This window comes from Mustela putorius, unplaced genomic scaffold (genome assembly GCF_011764305.1).
Source record: "Mustela putorius furo isolate JIRA1106 unplaced genomic scaffold, ASM1176430v1.1 tig00000759_pilon_pilon_pilon, whole genome shotgun sequence".
Taxonomy (NCBI): domain Eukaryota; kingdom Metazoa; phylum Chordata; class Mammalia; order Carnivora; family Mustelidae; genus Mustela; species Mustela putorius.
Genome location: NW_025421467.1, coordinates 10,077,536 through 10,091,954, shown reverse-complemented (window position 1 = coordinate 10,091,954; position 14,419 = coordinate 10,077,536). Strand labels below are relative to the sequence as shown.

The 14,419-nt window shown below is 35.2% G+C and overlaps 1 pseudogene; it reads left to right on the top strand.

Annotated features, from left to right (window-relative positions):
- The first annotated feature begins 9,786 nt into the window (after positions 1 to 9,786).
- LOC101670075 lies at positions 9,787 to 10,567 on the top strand (annotated as a pseudogene).
- The last annotated feature ends 3,852 nt before the right edge of the window (positions 10,568 to 14,419 follow it).

The window sequence follows — 14,419 nt, the reverse complement described above, 5'->3', positions numbered from 1 at the left end:
TTGGACTATCATTTGATAGAACAATGCCTATGAAAGGCATTTTAAATTCTAGAGGTTACATATTTGAACATCATAACTCAGTCAAATACTAAGAATACTATGATCATATTATATCGTCCACATCTAAGCCAAAAATCAAAGGTGGTCTAATTAACTCAAGAGAACAGACTGCATCCACAGTAGAGCCTACAGACTAGATATGGGCATATTATCTAAATTACCTAATCTCATAATTTCCTTTATTTTTTCCTGGACCCTCTTAATAATAATAAAATTTTCAGAAATATCTATGGAGAATAAAATTCTCAGAAATATCTATCTATCTAAATATATATTATAAATATATATATTTATTATAAATATATACTTTTTTCCTACAGTGGTACATGTAATAGCTCAAGTTTGGTTATGTCTAGGTATTTTTACTTTGTGAACAGAAGGAGTTCTATGGATTTCTGACATTACCTAACTCCCTTTTCAATCTCTGAACCATGGCATGTTAAGATTTCTATGCATATAGTGAAGAGTGATATAAAGAGGCTAAGGACAGAAGAAAAAATATCCATACTTTCCTTTGAATTCAGATCTCTATAGAGATCTGGTTTTCCTCCTTCTTGAAACAAGCTACATAATAATCTCTTTCTCTGAGTGTAAAATAGTAGACCCAAAGTTAAACTGAGTGATATCAGAGACTACTGAGTACTCTGAAATAGGCATCAATTTACTAAGATAAAAGTACCTGTCCAATTTACTGGCAGTAGTCAGTAGGCTTTTGTGTAGAAATTTGATACTTATGGTAGGGGGAATCTCCTGACAAGTTCTCAGACAAAATACCCTATGCGGATGCCTAGTCTTATTGTATAAAATTTTGTATTTTTCAGGGGTATTTAAGTACTAGGTGGAAGACTATATAGTAAAGATGTCATGAAATAGATGAAATGTTATATTTTCTAGGGGATTCCAAAATTTTCCTACATGGTAAACCTTGCTTATAAGGTATGTAACATAAGATGAGTATTCAATAAATTCCACAGGTTTATTTTCTGAGTCTTACACCTGTGAAAGTTCAGCTATATAGAGGTGTTCTATGAGTGATGTCTGGGTGTTACAGAAACTTTCCTTCCTACCCTCCAAGTATGACATAAACGGTGATTTTGGTTTTGGTTATCTGTCTGAAGAAGAAGAAGAAGAACAAGAACAAGAAGAAGAAGAAGACGTAGAAGAAGAATACAGAAAGCACACAATTTAAAGACTGGCAATTTGTTTCTAAGCTCAAGGCTTTGAAAAATTTTCTAACAGTCCCAACAAAATGAGTACCTTTATCACTGGAGATATGGAAACATTAAATCAAGAAATGTGTTTGCTATTGTCAAAACCACAGCTGCCCAGAAAGGAAATGCTATGATCTACTCTGAGAATAAGCTAACAATGACCAGAATGACATATTCAAAACCCATACGATGAAGGATGTTAGTAGACGTATTGTGGTAACCATTTTAAAATATATAAATATTGAATAATTTTATTGTATATCTGAAACTAATGTAGTGTTATGTTTCAATTATACCTCAATTAAAAAAGTAAAGAAGGAGGTAATTATATGACCTCCTTTAAAAATGTTCACAGGGACTTTGAGCCTTGGGCTTTTGTCCATGCCCCTTCTGTAGAGACATGTATCAGACATGTATCCTTAGTAATCTTAGTAAAAATATCCTCACCAATGTTTATTGACTGTGGTGGTCAATTTGTCTTTATTGTGGTAACTAGTTTGAAGCGAAATTTTTGGCAAGATTCTAGTTAAGATCCTCTAGTGTCACCAAGTATCCAGTCTGAAGTATCAGAGATAATCTTCATGCAATTTACAGCTGTGATTTCTCCAATTACTCTTCAGAGTCTGGCACCAATCACTGGCATGCTATAAAACTTCCTTCAGACTCTCAGAAGAGTTAGCTTCTAGGACTATCCTAAGGACTAGGACCTTAGTAAGGCCTGCCTGCTATATTTATTATCTAGGCATTTCCTTTGGCTTATATGCTATGTGTTTTTGCATGGCTTCAACATTTATGATGGCCATCCATTTAAGAAGTATAGGAGAATTTAGGAGTCATTTAATCTGTTAACCAGTTTAACTGGGTTAATGGCTGGGGTCAAAAACCTTCATTGTTACCAGTTCATATTCATTAGGATGGCAATTATCAAAAATATGAAAAATAAAAATGTTAGTGAGGATGTGAACAAGTTAGAACAGTAGTGCTTTACACAGTGGTGTTTTTCTGGTAGGAATGTAAAATGATGCAGCCACTGTAGAAAATAGATTTATGTTATATTAATATGTTTACATTAATATATTATATGATGCTACATGATATAAGCCAGACAGAAAAGGAAAAATATATGATTCCACTTACATAAGATACCTAAAAATTCATAGAGACAGAGACTAGAATAGAGGTTACTAGGGCTAGGGGGAGACAACAGTGAGGAGTTATTGTTTCATGAGAACATAGTTTCAATATGGGATAATAAAAAAGTTCTGGAAATAGGTCATGGTGATGGTTGCACAACACTGTGCATGCACTTAATGCCAATGACTGGTACATTTAAAAATGGTTAAAGTAGTAAATGTTTTGATATATGTATAGAATTTTTGTGTCCCCCACCAAAATTAAATACTGAAATCTTAATCTCTAATGTGATGGTATTATGAGGTGGGGACTTCAGAAATAGATTAATTCTCTTATAAAAGATACACCATAGAGTTCCTTACTTGTTTGGCCTGTAAAAACATAATAAGAAGATGGAAGTCTATAAACCAAGAAGCAGGTCCTCACTAGACACTGAACCCTCTGGCACCTTTACCTGGGACTTCCCAGACTCTAGAACTGTGTGAAATAATGTTGTTTAAACCACCCAGCCTATGGTATTTTTTTATACCTTCCCAAATGGCCTAAGATATATGTGTGCGTGTGTGTGCGCATGCACGCACACACGCGCGTGCATGCGCATGTGTGTATTGTAACCATAATTAATAACAAAAATCTCCTGCTTTTCTAAAGCATTTCAAAATCATGGATTATTCCAATGGACTACCAGGTATGAGTATACATATATTAACTATTTTCTCTTGTCAATTTGTAAGCTCTGGCAAGTACACAGAATTCTACTATTTGGGCTAAACTTACTTCTGATAACAGGTTTTATATATATATATTTTTTAAGATTTATTTATTTATTTGAGAGAGAGCGTGCACACAAACAGGATGAAGGACTGAGGGAGATTCCTCACTGAGTGTGGAGCCTGATGCAGGGCTCTAACCCATGACTCTGAGAACATGACCTAAGCTAAAGACAGACACTGACTGAGCCACCCAGGCACCCCATGATAACAGGTTATATTCTAAGAGTTAATTGTAATCTGTTATGGCATGCCTTGCCTAAATTTTCCAGTTTCAGAATAAGAGACAGTCAATCAATAAATGAATTAAATCAAAATTTTCCAGGGATATTTGTAATAAGTCTGTTCAATGCATAGTCAGTTCCTGATATAGTCAGGAATGTTCTCTCAGGACATTCCTGTACCAATAGGTAGAAAAAATTATAATTAGGAAGACATAGAACATGGGGATTTTGAAGTGTTTGAGTCAGAAAATTGCTGTTAATATTTAGATTCTCAGGAAAGAGTTTCAGCTACCAAGGACAAAGTAAGTCATATAGAGATGTGATGATTTTTTTTTTTTTTAAGTTGGGAACCCACTGATTGCAGTAACCGGTGAAAACCAGAACACTCTTGTTATCTCTTAATAATCTGTCTAGGAAAGTTCTGAGTGGTTTGTAATCTATCAAAAGTAAAAATTTATTCCCTTTAAGATAAATTATGTTCTCCAGAATAGAGAGCCTGAAAATAAACCCAGAGTTACGTGGTCAATTAATCTTTGACAAAGGAGGCAAGAATATACAATGGGAAAAGACAGTCTCTTCAACAAATGGTACTGGGAAAACTGAACAGCTATGTGAAAAAGAATGAAACTCGGTCACTTTCTTACACCATATGCAAAAATAAATTCAAAATGTATTAGGGGCCTAAATGTGAGACCTGAAACCATACAATCCTAGAAGAGAGCACAGGCAGTGATTTCTCTGACATTGGCATAGAAATATTTTTCTAGATATGTTGCCTGAGGTAAGAAAAACAAAAGCAAAAATAAACTATTTGGTCTACATCAAAATAAAAAGCTTCTGTGCAGCAAAGCAAACAATCAACAAAACTAAAAGACAACCAGCTGAGTGGGAAAAGATATTTGCAAATGACATATCCAGTAAGGGGTTAGTATTAGAAATATATAAAGGTCTTGTAGAATACAACACCAAAAAACAAAACCCAAAAAACAAACAAACAAAAAACCCAAATAATCCAATTAAAAAATGGGCAGAAGGCATGAACAAACATTTCTTCAAAGACATACAGATGGCCAATAGACACATGAAGAGATACTCAACGTCACTCATGATCAGAGAAATACAAATCAAAACTGCAATGAAACATCACACCATACCTGTCAGAATGGCTAAATTCAAAAACACAAGAAGCAACAAGTACTGGTAAGAAGTGGAGAAAAAGAACATTCATGTACTGTTGGTGGGAAAGCAAACTGGAAAGCCAGTGTGGAAAACAGTATGGAGGTTCCTCAAAAAATTAAAAATGGAACTACCATATGATCCAGTAATTCCACTACTGGGTATTTATCCAAAGAATATGAAAATACTAATTTGAAAAGGTATATGTACCCCTATGTTTACTGCAGCATTCTTTACAATAGCTAAATTATGGAAGCTGTCCAAGTGTGCATCCATAGATGCATGGATAAAGAAGATGTGGATACATACTGGAATATTGCTCAGACATAAAAAAGAAAATCTTGCCATTTGCAACAATATGGATGGATCCAGAGAATATAATGCTAAATGAAATAAGTCAGTCATAGAAAGAAAAATACCAGGTGATTTCACTCATCAGCAGAATTTAAGAAACAAAACAAATGAACGAATCAAAAAATTTAAAAAAGAGATTCTTAACTCTGGAGAACAACCTGATTGCTACCAGAAGGGAGGTGAGCGGGGGGATGGGTAAAGTCAGTGAAGGAGATTAGGGTACACTTAATAAAATAAGAGTGGAGTAATGTATAGAATTATTGAACCCCTATATTGTATACCTAAAACTAATATAACACTCTGTTGACTACACTGGAATTAAATATAAAATGGAATATTAACCATAAAAGAAGAATGAAATCTTGCTTTTGCAATGACATGGAGGGAGCTAAAGTATTATGCTAAGTGAAATCAGTCAGTCAGAGAAAGACAAATACCATATGATTTTACTCATATGTGAAATTTAAGAAACAAATTAGCAAAGGGAAAAAAAGAGAAAGGCAAACAAAGAAATAAACTATTAACAATAGAGCACAGGGCGCCTGGGTGGCTCAGTGGGTTAAGCCGCTGCCTTCGGCTCAGGTCATGATCTCAGGGTCCTGGGATCGAGTCCCGCATCGGGCTCTCCGCTCAGCGGGGAGCCTGCTTCCTCCTCTCTCTCTCTGCCTGCCTCTCTGCCTACTTGTGATTTCTCTCTGTCAAATAAATAAATAAAATCTTTAAAAAAAAAAAAAAAAACAATAGAGCACAAACTGATGGTTACCAGACGGGAGGTGGATGGTTGGTTGTGATACATAGGTGACGGAGAGTAAGGAGTACACTTGTGATGAGCACCAGGTGTTGTACAGAAGTGTTGAATCACTATACTGTACACTAATATTACACTGTATGTTAACTAAGTGGAATTTATACAAAAACTTTTAAAAAGTGAAAAATACTAAGATTAAATTAAACTGTAAAATACAAATTATGTTCTAGATAATGCACTCTGGAAAAAAAATTGTATTTTTTCTTGGGAAATGATAGAACTTTTTAAAACTAAAAGAGTAAGTAAAAATATGAGTCAATATTCAAGTTTACCTAATCTTGAGAACATAGCAAAAATCACCTACACATTGTATAAAAAAATTCAGAATCCTGAAAGTTCTAGTTAAAAACCTGTGGGAAATAAGACAGTGCCTCAGTAAATCCCCAAGGCAGAACTGCCCAGTAAATTGCTGAACTTCCCTGGGGTTGAGGGTTGGAGTTCTACCAGGAATTGACAATGTTGATCTAAAGGAGCACCGAAGAAAGCAGAATATGTGATTATAATACTAGTATTGAAAATAAAGTGGTATGGAGATTTGGTACCTAAGGGTAGCAGAGTACTAATATAACTTGTTTATTTGTGCTTAAGGTCCTAAACAAATCTATATCCTCACTCACTATATACTGTTTTTTTGACTAGGAGAATTGGTGTCACAGGAACCAGTATAAGGTACGATTAATCTTCTTTGTCTGTTTGGTTTTTGATTATTCTATTGACTTGAGGTATTTCTTAGCTCCTGGTTTTAGATGATATTATGAAAGTTTAAGATCAACCTGAACCTCAATGAGTTCATCACCCAGAATTCTGCCAAAATCAGTAGAATTTTTGTCCACGAAGAACCTGGTGATCTTCTACCTGGGCTTTATTTAGACAAAAAAATACTGGAGAAGTAAAGTTCAGTTTAGCTAGAAAGCTGTATTCTGATTATCAATAAGGACTTTCTAAGATATCTGAAGAAAAATACCATTGGGAGAACTTTTAGTTCATCAATTCCGTGGCTTTTCTAAATCCTTCTCGTTTCCTGTGTAATTCAGTGTCCTCTTAAGCAAACCGTAGGGACTTTCCCATCTTTCTTTTTCATCCAATTTTTGTACATAGAATTCCTCTTAAGATATGAACCAACGGGCATTGATCCTGGAGCCTGGGTTTTCTGTTCTAAGAACCATCTTAAATTCCTCTGTAAATGTCTGTTTATCTTATCTAAGCTTCTAAAATTCTTTGGCAATAGCTTTCAGCTTAGACCAGTCTTGATATGACTTGTAGCTTAAAATCAACCATAAAAAGCTTATCTTTTTAAAAAGGGGCTTTAACTTTAGAAGACAGCTGAATTTCATAGGTTTCTGGATACCCAGAAGAAAAAAAAAGAGGAGTAGAGGCAGAAACCAATGAGAGGCAAAAAATAAACAAAAGGAATTAATAAAATAAAAGCCATTAGGCTCAAGTTGTGATTGAAAATATATTAAAAAAAAAAAAAGATAGGTATAAGTTTTTCACATTTTTTGTCTAAGCAAAGAAATCTTTTTAAAAAGCAAGTTGGAGGGGCACCTGGGTGGCTCAGTGGGTTAAAGCCTCTGCCTTTGGCTCAGGTCATGATCCCAGGGTCCTGGGATCGAGGCCCGCATCGGGCTCTCTGCTCGGCGGGGAGCCTTCTTCCCCTCTCTCTGCCTACTTGTGATCTCTGTCTATTAAATGAATAAATAAAATCTTAAAAATAAATAAATAAATAAATAAAAAGCAAGTTGTAGTTGGAATTTCTTTTAGAAGCTTCTTCATAACGATAAAATCAATATAAAAGTTGGATATCTGGGATTTTGTTCCCCTTCCATTACAGCATGCTTCTCAAATTAACAATTTCACGTCAAATTTCCTCAAGGTGGCACTATAATCTAAATTATCCTTGGTGAAATTATGAAGGATAGTCACTTGAATTAAAGGGAAGACATGTTAGAGACAGAGAGCTGACCAAGATGGTACACGGGCTCGGTTTTAGAATGAGATAAACCTATGAAGGTCTAACAACAATCCATCTAAATAAAGTCCGTAATGCACCTTGTGTCTGACTGGCTTGCATCTGCCACATCACACAGCCTCTCCATCAGGTCAGTCAAGTACACAGACCTGAAAATCTATGACGCAGATAAAAGTTCTGGAGAGGAGGTATCTTCCATAATCATGTTCTCGTGGGAAAAATAAGTCAAGACTTGCCTTGGTCTTGTAAGATTCCCACTATAAGTAACATAAGATAATATTTGTTTAAATGAAACTAGCCTGAGTAAAAATTTCCATAGTCCTTAGCCCCTGGGGGAGAGAAATAGGCTTAATGGAGCCTGTGCCCTTTCTCTTTCTTCTTATGTCTCTCTCTCTCTCTCTGTATGTCCCTCTCTTTCTGTGTTTATGTGTCTGTCTCTGTCCCTCTCTGTCTCTGTCTCTCTCTCACACACACACAAAGACAAAGACAAATAGTAGAGATGTTAGCAACAAAGCAGATTTTCAGTAAGGATAAAAGCTTTCAAATCTTATCAGATAATAAAGGCATCCATTAAAAAATTCTATTTCCTGGAAGAGAATATAAACTTAGCATTTCTTACAATGCGGGGGGAAGAAAAAAAAAAAAAAGGAACAAGATTTACCCTTTCCCCACCACAGCAGAGACCACTGAGCTCCAGGGACATAGCGCTGTTTCTGGATTTGAGAGCCTTAGCCACAGTGGTAAGACGGGGTCTCAGTTAAATCTCAGTAAAACCGCCAAGATCTATCTTAACCAATATGATAAAATCTATCCACAGATGGATATTTAATTTTAAGTTTAAAGTAACTGACACTAAAAAGAATTAAAAATTAGTTCCTTAGTCATGCTTAGTTTAAGTGCACATGTGGTTAGTGACTACTACATTGGATATTTCTAACATTGCATGAACTTCTCCAGGAAATCACTTTTCCAGATTGTTGAATTTAACAAAATATCACCAAATGACTTGATAATTAAGGAAAAATAAGTTCATTTGAATTCACTATAATAGGGTGAATACTGCCTTTGCAGAATCTTGGCAGTGTGTCAGAAAAGTGACTCAGATCAAGTAGTTTAAAGCAAGGTTTTTAAGGCAGGAAACTGGTTAGGATTGAGCAAAGTTTGTGATATAATAGTTCCAAATTGGTTAATTACAGAAAAGGAGGGTCCTCAAATGAATCTTGATGAGTAAATTCTTATTTAATAAGCAAATGGTTGCCCCAGGCAAGCAGACTATCGTCTCTGATGAAACTGATCTATAGGAATATAATACTGAACTTATTTCTGCTTTATAGTATTATCTTTACCAGGCAAGGTAAGCTAAAGCAATGTTGATTAAGTCATGCTCACACAGTTCTTATGGTGTTTAAACACAAACTAACAAAGATACAATTTTTTTTAAGATTTTTATTTATTTATTTGAGAGACAGAGATCACAAGTAGGCAGAGAGGCAGGCAGAGAGAGAGGAAGGGAAGCAGGCTTCCCGCTGAGCAAAGAGCCCAATGCGGGGCTCTTTCCCAGGACTCTGGGATCATGACCTGAGCCAAAGGCAGAGGCTTTAACCCACTGAGCCACCCAGGTGCCCCCAAAGATACCATTTTAAACAATATATCAAAATAGGACTTTTTTCTTTCAATAAAATAAAAATAAAACAAAAATTTTTAAATATTAAAAATGTACCCCAAAATATTGTTTGCATTTAATATGTAAAGTTTAATTCATAAAAGCATCAAGAAAAAAAAAGAAATCTGAAATAAACTTTAAAATTATTACAATAAGGTTATTTAAGTCTTCTATAAGAGGAGGCCATCTGAACTTTCTTTAGACTAATTCTGATGGGTCGCAATTAAGAAAGGTTTACATAAAGGAAAACTATGTTTAAGGAAATTCCAACTAACTCAATTTTCCATCACTTAGGAAAACTAAAGGAGAATTTCTTTAAACTACCATTTCTTTGAGCTGCCATCTTGCGTCCCCGCGTGTATGCACCTAATCTCAGCTGGTCCGCCCGAGACCCCCTGAGCGCCAACCCTAGTCCCCTGCGCGGTCCCATTTCTGCTCCAACAAGATGAAAGAAACGATCATGAACCAGGAGAAACTCGCCAAACTGCAAGCACAAGTGCGCATTGGTGGGAAAGGAACTGCTCGCCGAAAGAAGAAGGTGGTTCAGCTACAGCAGATGATAAAAAACTTCAGTTCTCCTTAAAGAAGTTAGGAGTAAACAATATCTCTGGTATTGAAGAAGTGAATATGTTCACAAACCAAGGAACAGTGATCCACTTTAACAACCCCAAAGTTCAGGCATCGCTGGCAGCGAACACTTTCACCATTACAGGCCATGCTGAGACAAAGCAGCTGACAGAAATGCTACCCAGTATCTTAAACCAACTTGGTGCAGACAGTCTGACTAGTTTAAGAAGACTGGCTGAAGCTCTGCCCAAACAATCTGTGGATGGAAAAGCACCACTTGCTACCGGAGAGGATGATGATGATGATGAAGTTCCAGATCTTGTGGAGAATTTTGATGAAGCTTCCAAGAATGAAGCAAACTGAATTGAGTCAACTTCTGAAGAAGATAAAACTTAAAGAAGTTACTGGGAGCTGCTATTTTATATTATGACTGCTTTTTAAAATTTTGTTCATGGATCTGATAAAATCTAGATCTCTAATATTTTTAAGCCCAAGCCCCTTGGACACTGCAGCTCTTTTCAGTTTTTGCTTATACACAATTCATTCTTTGCAGCTTATTAAGCTGAAGAAGCCTGGGAATAAAGTTTGAAACAAGATTAATAAAGTTCTTTGCCTAGGAAAAAAAAAAAAACAAAAACCTACCATTTCTTTAATAATATTATTATCAGGTTTATCTCTAACTAGGATGCAGTCTGCAGGCATAAGTCAACTTTTTAAAAAATTTTAAAATAGCAACCCCTAAGAGCAAGTCTCCACAGGCCAACAAATTAATCCCAATAAAATATGAGGAAAAAAATATTTTAAATAATAATGAAATTACCCTACTGAGAAAATTTCCATTAAAAACAAATAAATAAAGGCAAAAGAAGAAAGCAGAACAAGTAGGGAGTCAATTTTCCCCTGGGATAGAAGTCCTAGAAGTACAGGAAGATTATCATCTGTTCTCAAGGAGAATTTTTTTGTCATTTGATTTATTGAAGGATTGTAGAATGAAGAAGCAAAAATGAAGAGAAAATTTTAAGTGTGACACCTACAGGACAAGATCTGATTGAGTACCATACAATTTAGTGAGGACACAGAACAGAAAATAAGAGAAGTAATTACAGATATCATACACTATTAAAAAGAAATATTTTGTTTTACAATCATATGATGTCTTTGGAATTAGTTTATATTTAATGTGAGGGGAAGAGGAATTGTATTTGGCTGGAGATATAACTATATTTAGAGGAAGGAGTGTTAAAAAAAAAAAAATGGGGCACCTGGGTGGATCAGTGGGTTAAAGTCTCTGCTTCGGCTCAGGTCATGATCCCAGGGTCCTGGGATCAAGCCCCACATCAGGCTCTCTTCCCAGCAGGGAGCCTGCTTCCTTTCCTCTCTCTCTGCCTACCTCAGGGCCTACACATGATCTCTGTCTGTCAAAGAAAGAAAGAAAGAAAGAAAGAAAGAAAGAGTGTTGGTTATTAAATGGAAATAAAAGCCAGATAAGCATTTAAGCCATGTCCCACCTATGGAGGATGTGGCCAGTGCAGTTACACGAGAATGAAGTTCTGCTAACCAATATACACGGCCTAAGGTTTGTAAATAAATACCCAACTTGGTTTGTGTTATGCTCTTCTTTGCAATATCCAGAGACCCAGACTGATAGTTTTAGAGTGGGTCTCACTGATATTAGCAACTACTAAATAAAAGTAGAACAGGTTGAATTCTGCAGGAAAACTAATCAAATCATTAAATGACAGGAATCATTCAATCCTATTGAATAGACAGAAGCAATATATGCTATGGATATCTAGATAGTAAAATAAGTGATAATTGAAGGGATCTACCTAGAAGAAATTAACAAAGAAAATAAGTACAAATGTGATTCATGAATGAGATAGTATAGTCCAACTTGAGAATTACAAGAATCAAAGATAGAATCAAAGTTACCTAGAAATTGTTTAAAGATGTGTTTATTTTAGAGAGAGAGAGACTGTGGGGGCTGGGGGAAGGGGAGAGGGAGAAAGAATTTCAAGCGACTATTCTGAGCACAAAGCCCAATGCAGGGCTTGCCTTTATGACCCTGACATCACAACCTGAGCCAAACCCAAAAGTTGATGCTTAACTGACTGCACTGCCCAGGTGTCCCTAGAAAGGTTTTTTAAGTGCCTGAAACCTGAAAGAATTTATGATGCCTTTAAGTAAAAATGAAAAAGCAAGTAGCCATTTTAAGATATAGCCTAGTGAAAGGCTTAAGTATCCAAGAAGAATTCTCTATGCTTTAGAAGCTTTTCCAAAAGAAAAACAGTACTATAACCTGAGTCAAACTTAGGATATTGTCAGATTTCAATTATAATAAACCAAATTATAAACTATGTAGTTGTATTTTCAGAATTATCAAACCAGTGTTCTTATCCTGACCATTTTTGTGAATGTATTTGTATGAAAAGATATATATCATGTATTGCATTTGTGCATTTTCTACCCAAAGGGCCCACAGCTTTCATCAGGTAAAATCACATACCATTGCCCTTTTCTTATACCTTTTGATGAATACCCATTACGTTCTTTGTGAAAATATCAAAGTGCCATCTTTCCCCGGCCCATCAATGTGCATGTAACTCAACCTCAACCAACCAGCTTTCTTCTCTCCCATCTCTCCTCTCTTCACCTTTCTCTCTCCCCGACTTCACTCTCCTCCCTCTCTCCCCCTTTTAAAATTAAGTCAAGTGATACAAAACCATCAAATACTAGTACATTAATGAAGCTCTTCAAAAGATGCCAAGAGAATGAAAAGAAAAGCTACAAAATGGGAAAACACTTGCAAATCACATATTTTTTTAAAGATTTTATTTATTTCTTTGACACAGAGAGAGAGGGAACACAAGCAGGGGGAGCAGGAGAGGGAAAAGGAGGCTTTCCACCAAGCAGGGAGCCCGATGTGGGCCTCAATCCCAGGACTGTGGAATCATGACCTGAGCCGAAGGCACCTGAGCCACCCAGGTGCCCGCAAATCACATACTTGATAAAGGATTTATATTCAGAATATATAAAGAATTCTCAAAATTTAATAATAAAAAAGCAGCCAATTTTTCCCAATGAGCAAACATAAAAATATAGCCAAAGAAGTACAGAATACAATTACAAGAAAATAATGTTTTCATCTATCAAGATGACATATTACATGTTCCATAGCAAGAACATGTGAGGATAAGCACTCATACTTTTGTAGTAAGTAAACTGGTAAAACTTTTTTGGAAATATACTTTGATGTTATTTATTCTAGAGCTTAAATATGTTTATATTTTTGACCCATATACTCCCTTTTATATAGATAAACCAAAGAAAGTATCAATATATAGTCAAAGACAAGTATTTGAAAATATTCTTTATAGCTTTTTTTTTAAGATAGAGGAGAATGGAAATAAACTAAAGATACAACAATAGGGGAAAAATCGTATAAAATATAGTACAGGGATACGATGAATTTGGCAGCCACAAAGAATATTAAGTATATTAAGATAAGAAACATAAGAAAATACTTAAGATTTCATGTTAAATAAAACTATATATATATATATATATACACATTTTACACATATACATCACACATTTTATATTTATACACACACATATATATATTCACACACACATACACATTAAATATATGTTTAAGTATGTTAATAACTCTACCTCGACATAGGAAACCATCAGAACTGAAATGTAGAAAATGTTACCTCTTCTTATTTACAAAACATGGGATTATGGACAATGTTTTTAGATTATGGATTTTTGTCTTCTTCATACTTTATTCTGTAATGTTTTCTACAATAAATATGCATTTCCTTTATATGGAAATATACGTTTGTTCCATTTACTTTGGGTAGTAGAGCCATCATCCAAGTAGGTGGCCTTCTGTCACTGATTCATCATAGGGGAAAACAAAGTTGAAATATGGATCCTGCTTTGTAGTAATCTTTTCAAAACACAGATAAAGAATAATAAACCCCATCAGCATGTTCTTTTAGAAAATAAAATGAACTGACTCAATTTCTAAAGTTTTACATGAACACATTTTTAAGGTTGAGTTTGGAAGTTGAGGGCAGGCAGGCAGAGTGAATCAAATAATCTTTTCTTTGGCACTAGAGGATGGATGAAAAATATGTATGGCTCAGTGATGAGTTGACTAATAGATTTTTACCAGAAAAAAAAAAAAACCAGACCTTATTTTGTTCAATCTTCTCCATGTATAAATGGAGGACCTAAGAACTTACGATCTCCATGTTTTTTAAAAAAATCTTAATTTCAGCTCATTACTATTTTCTATCCCTGGATTCAAAATACCTACAACTACTCAGAATTTCATGAAGATTTGGGACACAAGATAGCTTTCCTATTTGTTGTGATAAAAACATAAATAGGAATCAGTGCAACCTGGAGAATAAATGATGGTCACAAGGTGGCCCAAAATACACTGGAATGAACCTCTACTGGTTTCATT